Genomic DNA, 11,557 nt, shown 5'->3' with positions numbered 1-11,557 from the left:
CTAAGGCTCAGAATTGCTTCTCTTGTTCCTCTGTTTCTTCTAAACCCGAATTGATCTTCTGAGAGATTTTTCTTCTATTCTTTTCTCCATGCGATGGTAAACACTTCTTGTAATAATTTTCAAGGCATGTGTTACCAGGCTTAACGCTCTATAATCTTGACCTCTCTTTGCATGATTACTACCCATATTCTTTTTTCCTTGCACCTCAGTCGTATTTCACCCACTACTTTCATTTCTCGTCTCCATTCGCTGATAACCCCATCACGTGCACAATTAAAGAGCAAAGGGGAGAGTCCGTCTCCTTGTCTCACTCGTGTTGTAATCTTGAAGGCCTGTAAAAGCTTTTCTCTGAACCTAACCTTGGATGCTGCGTTGCTTAAGGTCTGTTTAACCTGTTCACTGAATTTTCTATCCAAACTCATCTCCTCTAAAATTTGGAACACCATTCTTCTCTGTACTGAATCATAGGCTACGAATGTGAGCACATAATTCTTGCTGCGATTGTTGTTATTGTTATTATTATTATGAAAGTTATGTTTTGCTATCTATTCTGCTATCTAGTTTAAAATATAAAATAATTATCAGATAACGTTATGAGCGTAGAAGATTTTAAAAACACTTCACCATCTCCTTAATCTTTGATTTAACATAGAGAAAAGAGTGTTTGTGTGTTTTAGCTGTAAACGTCAGAGCTGGGAGTGGTAAGTAGTACGGAATGTGCTGTGTAGCAAGAAAAGAAGTAGAAGGACACATAAGACTGTTTTTCATGCCCGTCCAAGCATGACACAAGCCGGCCGAGATTACGTATTCCTTCTGCACTCTAACGGACTGGAACACAGAGCGGGAAAACACAGACAGCCGAAATGCCTCTGACTTGTGGATTCTGTTTTAGAGCAGCTAAATGGTATTAGAGGAGAAACTGGTGTTATTAATGCTTTCTCAAAAAACATAAAGCCAAAGCGGCGTGCTGAAACTGAAATCACGTTAGTTTTGTAGTCAGACCATGAGGAAGACGAGAACGCATATTGTGTCGGCGACTGGCTGACAGCTTTTGTTACGGAGCTTATTGTGTTAGTGGGAGATTTAACTTGACAAGCACTTGTTTCACGCAAAGAGGTTTCACAGTCTTCAATCTACACCAAAGGGAGGAATATACAACACAATTCTCAAAGTTAAATGAAAAGATTAACATTAAATAGGTGAGCATTATACGTCATAATATTTCACGTGTGTGACAAAATGCTTTTTCACAGGTAGAAAATGTAATTTCCAGGAATGTTATATATGGATAAATCTTGAGAACATATGACTTTCTACTATTTTAAGAGATAGCACAAAGAGCACTTCAACCCACAAGGTACGTAATAATAATAATAATAATAATAATAATAATAATAATAATAATAATAATAATAATAATTGTACCGGGAGGTACACCTCTACTCCGCTCATTCAAAATAAGCGCCTTAATAAACTCCTCTATCGACCAAAAGGTGAACTGATACCACATGAACTTAGAACTTTAATCAGAAGATGCCACCATTGAAATATTAAGTAATTGAGTTATGGTAAAGTTTCCTAAACTGATTGAATTTCTCCTTGTTTTATTTTGCTATACATCAATAAGTTTGGACATGTTTACATAGATGTCACTACCAAAAAGGAACTCTGATTTTGCACTCTGGTGCAAGGTTGAAGAACTTATAACTTAAAGAAGTTTTGTATTCCTAGGTTTTCCATAACTGAATCTATGTTCATTTATTTTTGGGTTGGCAACACTTCTCTTTCGTTCCGCAAGTTTTGAATCTGGCCAATCAGGAATTTTTGTAATTAATTTCCAACCAATCCCGCATTTCTTGTTCACTTTGACTTAACCAATAAAAATTAAGAGGGTGTGTCCTGATTAGTCCTGAATTATCTCGAACCTTCCCTGAAGGTATATAAACTGCGGCTTTTCTGGCTACCCTGCCATCGGCCAGCGGAACATCTACAAGGTAATGGCCAAATAAATTCTATCTTTCTAGCTGTTTCCGCTAATTAGTCCGAGGGGAAGGTCCGAATCTTTAATTATGTAACAAACTTTTCTAAAATGTAAACCTTCTTTCGGCTAATGTAAAAATTTCATAAAGTGTTAACTGTAAATCGGGGATAGAGAGTGAGTTACCCTCTCGAGCTCCCCTTCATCGTGGTTTAAGGTGACTACGTTTTCACAACCTTTCGTTTCTGTAATGTATTACAGTCTTTTTTCCATACGAGCCACCTCAGTAGTTTGGGAATAGCCCCAGTTTCATCAGCCGAGAGCCCTTTAGGTTTAATTTTTCATTTTCCATTCAGTTTGTGTTCGGGCCGTTTATTTAAACTGTTCTTTTTCGCAAAGGCCCTGTAGGTTGGGTACTAGACACCGCTGTTTAAAGTTATTCCCATTCGTAATTCGTGCCTTCTGAGGCCAAAGATTGTAATATTTTGATTGCAATGTTGCCCTGCGTGGGCTGTAAGAAAATGAGAGCGGGCAAGCTCTTTTCAAAGTGTTGTAACAGTAAAGAGTGCCTCTGGAAGGCTAAATATTTTAATTTAGGGAGCAAGCGCTCTTGAATTAGGGGATTTTTGCCCTTGACTAAATTGTTCCTCATTTTGAATTGAAATTGTGTAAAGTTGAGCTCGCAGCTCAGAAAGTGTAAAACTAGGGGCTTGAAGCCCAAAAATGTTAAAGTTATGAATCTTGGATTTTTCCAAGTCTTGTTTCAAGATTGCTAATTGTACCTGTCATGATGTTATTTGTTAATTTTTGAAATTCTAAAGAAATATAACCTTTGTTAAAGTTTTAATTCAATTCTTGATGTTGTAGTTAGACCCATTCAAGCCCGCACCTTCTTTCACCTCTCGGCGTTCCACAAATACCCCGGAATAATAATAATAATAATAATAATAATAATAATAATAATACTTCGGCCCTCATTACCATTACTATTATATAATAAAATATGAATAATATACTTAGTCACCCCATTTGGTGGTGCCACTTTGAGCTAACCCTAGGATTTCCACATCAAATATGCTCTACTTTTGGGCAATCACCTTGTAATTAACTGATTGATTACGCATACAATAAGCTGAAATTCTAGTACGTTAATTGGTGATGGCCGCCAGGTACAAAGAAAAGTAACAATTATAGAGCGAGACATTTGAATACCTCTAGGATATGCGGTAATAAGCTTACTTGACAGCATAACCTATAATAGGTTCTTGGAAAGTTCATGGGCATTTGGTTCTCACATAGAATTTGGGATTACTTGTTTTACCATGAAATAAAACAATTAACTGCACATGATACTAAGCAAATTGTATTCGTAAAGTTTGAGATGGAAATGTGAGATTTGCCGCGATACTGAAATTATGATATAAAAGTCTGAAATTAAAATGGAATGAAGCTCTAGACCAGGGCCTCTCAAACGCCCAAACTCTCACGCGTGCAGAGCGAGGTGCATAGGCTCTGTGCACTGTGCATCGGTACGCTTCGCCTCAACTCGGCTTGACTCGGATGGTGTAGTGTGCTGAGAGCGACGAAGCGTTTGGTGGTAGACGACGTGTTTATCAGTGAAATAGATAAGCGCACGACAACAACATAATAATGGAGCAACCTGTTTCGAAGAAAGCAAAGATTTCCGAAAGTCCATTTCAATCGAACTGGGAACTTTCGTTTTTTTTTTTTTTTTTTTTTTTTTTTTTGTCTGTCGTGACGATAACGCCAAATGCTTAATCTGTGGGACGATAGGGACGATAATTACGTGCGTAAGAAAATCGTCTGCTGAAAGACACTACAACAGACTACATTCGGAAAATTATTGTGAAATCATAGGAGACGTCAGAGAGAAAGAATTAAGGAAGTTGAAACATCTTGAAGAAGAGCATTGTATATCCACAAATGAGGTTTGTTCCAGTACTGTAGCATTTTCATTGTGGTTACGGGTTCTGCATTTTTTAAAATTATGTTTACATTCCTCTCAAACATGTATGTGTATTTCTAATTCACTTTTTTAATTTTTTTAATAACACTGGTAACCTTGTCCCATACAACTGAGCGTCTCCGCTCACCACACGTAAACATTTCGCAGTGGGGGAGAAACAGCAGTGAAGGTGAGGAACGCGGAGACAGGCCGAACGGGTGAGACAGGTGTGGGGAGAGAGGAGTGGAGGGGCCTGCACTCTGGTCAACCAAGCGAAGTCGTCTTTGCACCGTGCACAGTGCATGCACCACGCGCATGCACCCTGAGAGGCCCTGCTCTAGACATTAAATTTAAAATTCACTTAACCGGACATTTGACTTCATTATACGTGGTATCCCTGACTGGTTCACATTACATTAGACACTTTAAGTGTTGTTGTGACGTGTTTCTTGGAACTGGCATCAGGTGCAGTTCTCTGATCCGATTTGCGGACCGATCCTCTTATCGGTGACCCACCTTTACCAACGGAAGATAGTATGGCCTATACAATAAAAACATTGCCCAATCAGTTATACACGTTTCCCTCCGCACTGTTAGTCTCCATAAGTGACTCGACTGAACATATAATACGTCTGATCACTAAAGACTCCATCCGTATGATTAAGATTCGCCATCCATCTGAGAAAGACTCTCCATCCACCTGGCTACTCACTATAGGATACAATATGTTTTAGAGATTCTAATTGTCGCATGGTTTACCCTTAAGTTATGGGTAAATCAGACCATGACCTCATTCAAACAAAGCTTAAAAGTATTGCACCTTATTTACAATAGCCGTGGGTAGGGTAAATTTCCCTGAGAGCACTTTCTGCTTCAAAATTAACGCAGTGACGTATGATATTAGCTTGACTGTACACTAAATGTAACTGATTGCACCACCTATTGCAACTCCTTAAACTTCCGTTCACATAATAAATTAACCTCTTACACGTAGAAGCGAATCTCGCCGTATATACATTCCCTTAATTCTAACACACACATGCATATGGTACATATTAGATGAAGTGAAACTGAACGAGCGATAAAACAAATTAATAGAGAAATCAGATATTAGAAATTAATATAAAAATAATAGTGGATAATAATAATATATGCTGAGGTATGTTTGTAACGGGATTTGAACCTTACAGTACACACAAGTACGCACGGAACGACTATCGTTTGTTTGTCTCTTGCGGCCTTCTCGCAAAGGACTGAGTCGAGCGGTGCACAATGCTGCCAACCTGCTCACTTTGGAACTAAGACCATTGGTCTGGATTGGTTAGAGTAGGGCCTGGACAGGACCACTGGTCTTGGCTGGTTAGGTTAGGGCGAGGACAAGACTATAAAATGTGCTTTTAATCTGTTGGGTTTGGTAACGTAACCCAAGTAAAATCATTAACGACAATGACGTCGCGTGGCAATTCCGTTTGGCCAATAGGAATGCAAGTTGCTACTTCAGTAATGAAAAATGGCGAGTAATGCTCTTCCTTGGGTTATGGAAGTGCGCGTACTTCTGGGGCCGAGATGGTTGGTTCCCAGACATGGCTATGAACACATCTCTCCTCTGACATGCACTCGAAGTCAGATTCCTTTCATTTCTACTTCCTTAATATTAGACACGATATGTAACGAGGGATGAATATTTGCCAATGATATAAATCCACAGCCGGTTTTCAGTCATTCGACCGGGTCAGGAATGGAATGAATGAAGCCCCCATCCAGCTGCGAGGATAGGAATTGTTCCGGCTACCTAAGCCTGTCGCACTCCTCAGGGGCAGTGATTATTGACTGACAGAAGAAAATAAGTGATATTGGAGAATATTGCCAGGATGGGAGGAGACAGGGAAAACCTCAGTACCCGGAAGGAAAACCTGACCCGCCTGTCCAAGACAATTCTCACGTTGATTGGCCGAAATTTGAACCAGGAAACCGAACAGTGATAGGTTGACGCGCTGCCACCGGAGCTACGAAGGTTCTAGTAATAATAACAATGTAGTAAATTGCATGTATTTGGATAGAAGAATAATTGCAAATTAAAGATTTAAAATTAACAAAATACAGGCACCAAACACATCATCCAAAGAGTCTATACCACCATCTTCTCCTTGTTTTAGCCCCGTTTTCTATTGTCTTTTTCCGTACTGCCAACACCAACGGTGCAATAATAATAATAATAATAATAATAATAATAATAATAATAATAATAATAATAATAATAATAATAATAATAATAATAATAATAATAGTGCCGGACTGAATGAGTCATACGGTTGAGTCTCTGACTTTCTGACCCCAACTTGGCAGGTTTGATCCTGGCTCATTCCTGCGCTATTTGATGGTGCTCAAATACGACAGCCTCGTGTCGGTAGATTTACTGGCACGTGAAATAACTCCTACCAAGCAAGTGGCTGTGCGGTTTGGGTCACGTAGCTATCAGCTTGTATTCGGGAGATAGTGAATTCGAAACCCACTGTCAGCAGCCCTGAAAATGGTTATCCGTGGTTTCCCATTTTCACGCCTTGTAAATGCTGAGGGTGTACCTTAATTAAGGCTACGGCCGCTTCCTTCCGGTTCCGAGAGATCTCCTATCCCATCGTCACCTATCTGTGTCGGTACGACGTAAAGCAGAGCGTAACAAACTCCTGCGGAACTAACTTCCGGCACCTCAGCGTCTCCGTAAACGGTAAAAGTATTTAGTGGGACGTAAAGCCCATGACATTATTTTATTATTTCATAACAATAATAATAATAATAATCATAATAATAAAAAAATATTATTAAATTATTAAATATTAAATAATTCTTCTTCTTCTCCTTCTCATTGACATTCTTCTTCTTCTTCTTCTTCTTCTTCTTCTTCTTATTATTATTATTATTATTATTATTATTATTATTATTATTATTATTATACTGGGACTTTGGAGTGAAGTACAAATGAGCAGCACTACAAGTACAGTGAAAAGATCACGGGCACAATGCGGAAACGAAGGCTGGACTTCTACCGAAACCTTGTAAGAATGTATGACAAACGACTGACCAAAAGGATCTTCAGATACATCATGCGGTTAAAGGTCACCTCCAAGTGGGTAGATGAGGTCAAGAGGAATGCGGAAGAAGTTGGAATTACACTAGGGATCATCCAGAATATAAGAGTTCAGAACAAGAGCCGACAGTTTAAAATTCGTTGAAGAGAAACCCCCTTAAAAGGAGACCCAAACTGATAATCTCCGAAGAGGAGAGAGAGAAGAGAAGAGATAAGATAAGATGCCTTAAAGTCTATGCGGTCTATAGAGGGGAAAACATGGCGGTAGGCTGTTAGTATTGTAACGTAAGTGCGTCCAGTATCCAGTATTCGGGAGATAGTGGGTTCGAACCCCACTGTCGGCAGCCCTGAAGATGGTTTTCCGTGGTTTCCTATTTTCACACCAGGAAAATGCTGGGTCTGTACCTTAATTTTAAGGCCATGGCCTCTTCCTTCCCACTCCTAGCCCTTCCCTGTCCCATCGTCGCCATAAGATGTATCTCTGTCGGTGCGACGTAAAGCAACTTGCATGGTATACTAATGTAACGGCTGTATTGTTTTGAGAGTTATTAGAAATAAAAATTACATTTTATGCGGGTAAAATATTTTGTTCAATAGAACGTGATACCCGGTGTAGTATAGGTCTGTGATATGATAATTAAATCATTCTTTCCCATTATTAAATTTGTTACTCTATACAACTGACCACAGTGTATTCACAAAGACAACTAACCTCCAACTGAGTGCGCGAGTCAACACAGCGCCATCTCATAACGGAGTATGCGTGTGACGTCACATATTTAGCACAACCTTTTGCCTCACATTGAAGCGCTATTTAATGAAAACCACGGTTCAGATTTTCATTTCTTTTTTTGCGACAGGCAGGCTCGTCTTTTATCTGTAAATTGAGATAATAAACATAATCGTACGTTACATATTCTCGGCGATCTACGCGTTCTGCACGAACACTGAAAGAGTCTTAACATTTTTCTTTCCACCTACCCGTTGTCGGGGAACGTTAGTCTACGTTAGAAATTCTTTGGCCATTTCTAGCTGGGTGTAGTCCTTGTAAGGCAGACCCTCCGGTGAGGGTGGGCGGCATCTGCCATGGGTCGATAACTGCATGTTATGGTGGTGGAGGGTAGTGTTGCGTATGGTGTGTGTGAATTACTGGGATATTAGGGGCAGCACAGCTCTGAGCCAAAGGGATTTCACAGCTTTAAAAACCGAGTTTTAACCCTCGAACCAGTCGGGAGTTGAACTTGAGGGCCTGAGGACTCAAACCCAAGACGCACTCCTCCAAATTATGGAAAGTAAATAGCCAGGGTTCTCATATTTTGAGGCACGTTACAATTGAGTTTCTGTATTCGGAAGATAGTGGGTTCGAGCCGCACTCTCGGCAGCCCTGAAGATGGTTTTCCACGGTGTCCCACATTGACATCAGGCAAATGCTGGGGCTGTGACTTAATTAAGGCCACAGCCGCTTCCTTCTCTCTCCTAGTCATTTCCGGTCCTATCATCGCCATAAGTCCAACTCATTGGCTGAACGGTCAGCGTACTGGCCTTCGGTTCAGAGGGTCCCGGGTTCGATTCCCGGCCGGGCCGGGGATTTTAACCTTAATTGGTTTATTCCTACGGCACGGGGTCTGGGTGTATGTGTTGTATTCATCATCATTTCATCCTCATCACGACGCGCAGGTCGCCTACGGGCGTCGAATATAAAGACCTGCACCTGGCGAGCCGAACCCGTCCTGGGATATCCCGGCACTAAAAGCCATACGACATTTCATTTATCGCCATAAGACTTCTCTGTGTCAGTGCGACATAAAGCAACTTGTAAAGAAATGAGATTTTATAAAAATGTCAAATTCATGTTTAAAGAATGTTCTTTGAAGCTCAGGGTTGGACAGAATTTAATTTAAGAAATCCATCAGGGGCCATGTCATGCATCAAGTTGAACATGCAGAAAAGGGAAAATACAAATTTTAGAGGTAGATATACTCCAATAAACAAAAGTCAGATGTTTTCAAATTTGTCATTGTTCTTCTTCTTCTTCTTGTGTCATCTCCGCTCCCCCAGACGTTGACGTTTACGCTAGAGAGAGCACCCCTTTGTTCCCTAACTTGAAAAGTTCTTCGGTGTTGTTGTTTATGGTGTTTCGAAACCGTGACATCCATGGTCTACCAGCTCTTTGCTCTTTTCTTGTAACGTGAGATGTAGAAGCCCGTACTTTCTATCTCGTAGAACACGGCCTAAATAAGCTGTTTTCCTGGATTTGACAATGTTTGTTATCTCACGCTCAGCTCTGGCTCTCCTTAACACTTCATTATTCGTTACAAAATATGTCCAGGCTGTTCTGAGCATTCTCCTATGTAACCACATTTCAAAGTCCTCTAGTATGTTCATGGAGGAAACTTAGAGTTACCAGGTCTCTACTCCATAAAGCAGCGTTGACCAGAAATAACATCTCAACAGCTTTTGCCTGAGTTTGAGGTTTAGGTTAGCATCACAAAAGAATGACTTCATATTTTCGAAATATGACCTGGAAATCTCATTACGGAGTGTGACTTCTTTTCCAGAGTCCAGATTGTCTATTATGATGCTCCAAAGCTATGTGAACTGATTCACTCGTTCAATGATTTGATTATTTACTGAATTGGAGAAACCTTCATGGTGGATTCTGTTAAATGCCATGAACTTGATTTTTGTAGTATTTGATGTTTAGACCATACTTAATCCACTGAGATGAATTCTACAGAGCAGTCCTTGAAGATCTTCAATGTTGCCGCATATAATTAGGGTGCATCTGCATATATAATATTCATTATGGAGACTCAATTTTAGACCTAGCTCAGTATCCCCCTGTGGGTGGGGGCGGTAGAATAACACCCACGGTATCTCCTGCCTGTCGTAAGAGGCTACTAAAAGGATCCTCAGGGGCTCTGAACTTTGGAGCGTGGGTTGGCGACCACGGGGCCCTTAGCTGAGTTCTGGCATTTCTTCCACTTACTTGTGCCAGGCTCCTCACTTTCATCTATCCTATCCGACCTCCCTTGGCCATTCTTGTTCTTTTCCGACCCCGACGCTATTTGGTTTGCGAAGGCTAGGGTGTCTTTCATTTTCACGCCCTTCGTGGCCCTTGTCTTCCTTTGGCCGATATCTTCATTTTTCGAAGTGTCGGATCCCTTCCATTTTTTTCCCTCTGATTAGTGTTATATAGAGGATGGTTGCCTAGGTGTACTTCCTCTTAAAACAATAATCACCACCACCACTAGCTCAGTATTATCTTCTTTCAAGATGTGATCGGAATAGAGGTTGAATATGAGCGGTGAAAGTCCTCTTTTGATTCCCATTCCTGAACATCTTGTTCGTCCAATCTTGGGTGAGATTCGCTGGTTTCAGTGAAGAATTTGTATGATGCGGATATGTGACACTAATCACAACAAAATGAAAATAATAAATTACATTTCTGCGGGATTGAGCACAACGATCTTATTCAACATAGATTTCTGGTCTGTTGATTGATAACATTGTTATTTCGTACCCCTTCTAGCAAACAAACGAATCTGTAAATTGTCAACAAATTAGGGTAGCTGAAAGAAGTGATTACTCAAGTCAGATCTATTTTATAATTCATGATTGGTTTCATATGTTAGCCATACAGAACGAGCTTCAGATGTGAGACTATGTCAGAGGGTAGACGTTATGTAAATCATAAAATCCAGATAAAAACTTCATAACTACAGATTCTCCAGTTTGTCACATTCGCTAGTTTGCCATAGTGTGGAGGATTTTTGAATATGGCAAACCATTTCCAATTGTGCGTTTGACCTTAAAGGAATATTTGATAGTGATAACACTAAATTTTAAAGCCAATTCCTCTTTTCTAATTTTACTTGTTTCAGTAAAAAAATGCTGTCAGCCACATTAAACAACTATTTTTGTTGCTTGATTCAGATGATCCCAAGGAATACTATGTGAAGAAGACTCGTGTGAATATAATCAAACATTTGAGCGTTGGTGGTTGTAGTATGTATATTTTCTGGTTCGTAGATTCGTGGTCCACTCCAACAAAACTTCCTTACAAATTTTTCATCTACAACTTCAGTAGATATCGTCAGTGACATGGCTGCTACGGTAGAAGTTTACTTCGCCTGGTACAGACCTTAATTTCGCCCATACATGTTACAGGTGGAAAGAGGCATTCTGTATTTATACAAGTGAGAGCAGGAATCCTAGAATATTTTTGAAGAGCATATATTCTGCTTATGAAAGACGTCAATGTGTTTTAGTCAGATCTCTTTACCTTTCAGAAGGAAAAATTAGATGAGATAAGGAAAAGCGTTAGTATTCAAATCTAGTAGTGATAGGCTTATTGTTAGTTTGAACATATTTTAGCATAGAGATGGCCAGATCATTAGAATGAGTGAGAATTATGATCGAATTGACCGTCTTGCAGATAGATAGGTAGGCTAACTTATGGTTGGTTGAGGAAAAAGTGTCTGTTGATTGATATTCCCAGTTACTTACTGTACAGCTCCTATACGTC

This window comes from Anabrus simplex, chromosome 9 (genome assembly GCF_040414725.1).
Source record: "Anabrus simplex isolate iqAnaSimp1 chromosome 9, ASM4041472v1, whole genome shotgun sequence".
Taxonomy (NCBI): Eukaryota; Metazoa; Arthropoda; class Insecta; order Orthoptera; family Tettigoniidae; genus Anabrus; species Anabrus simplex.
This window is presented reverse-complemented; position numbering follows the sequence as displayed.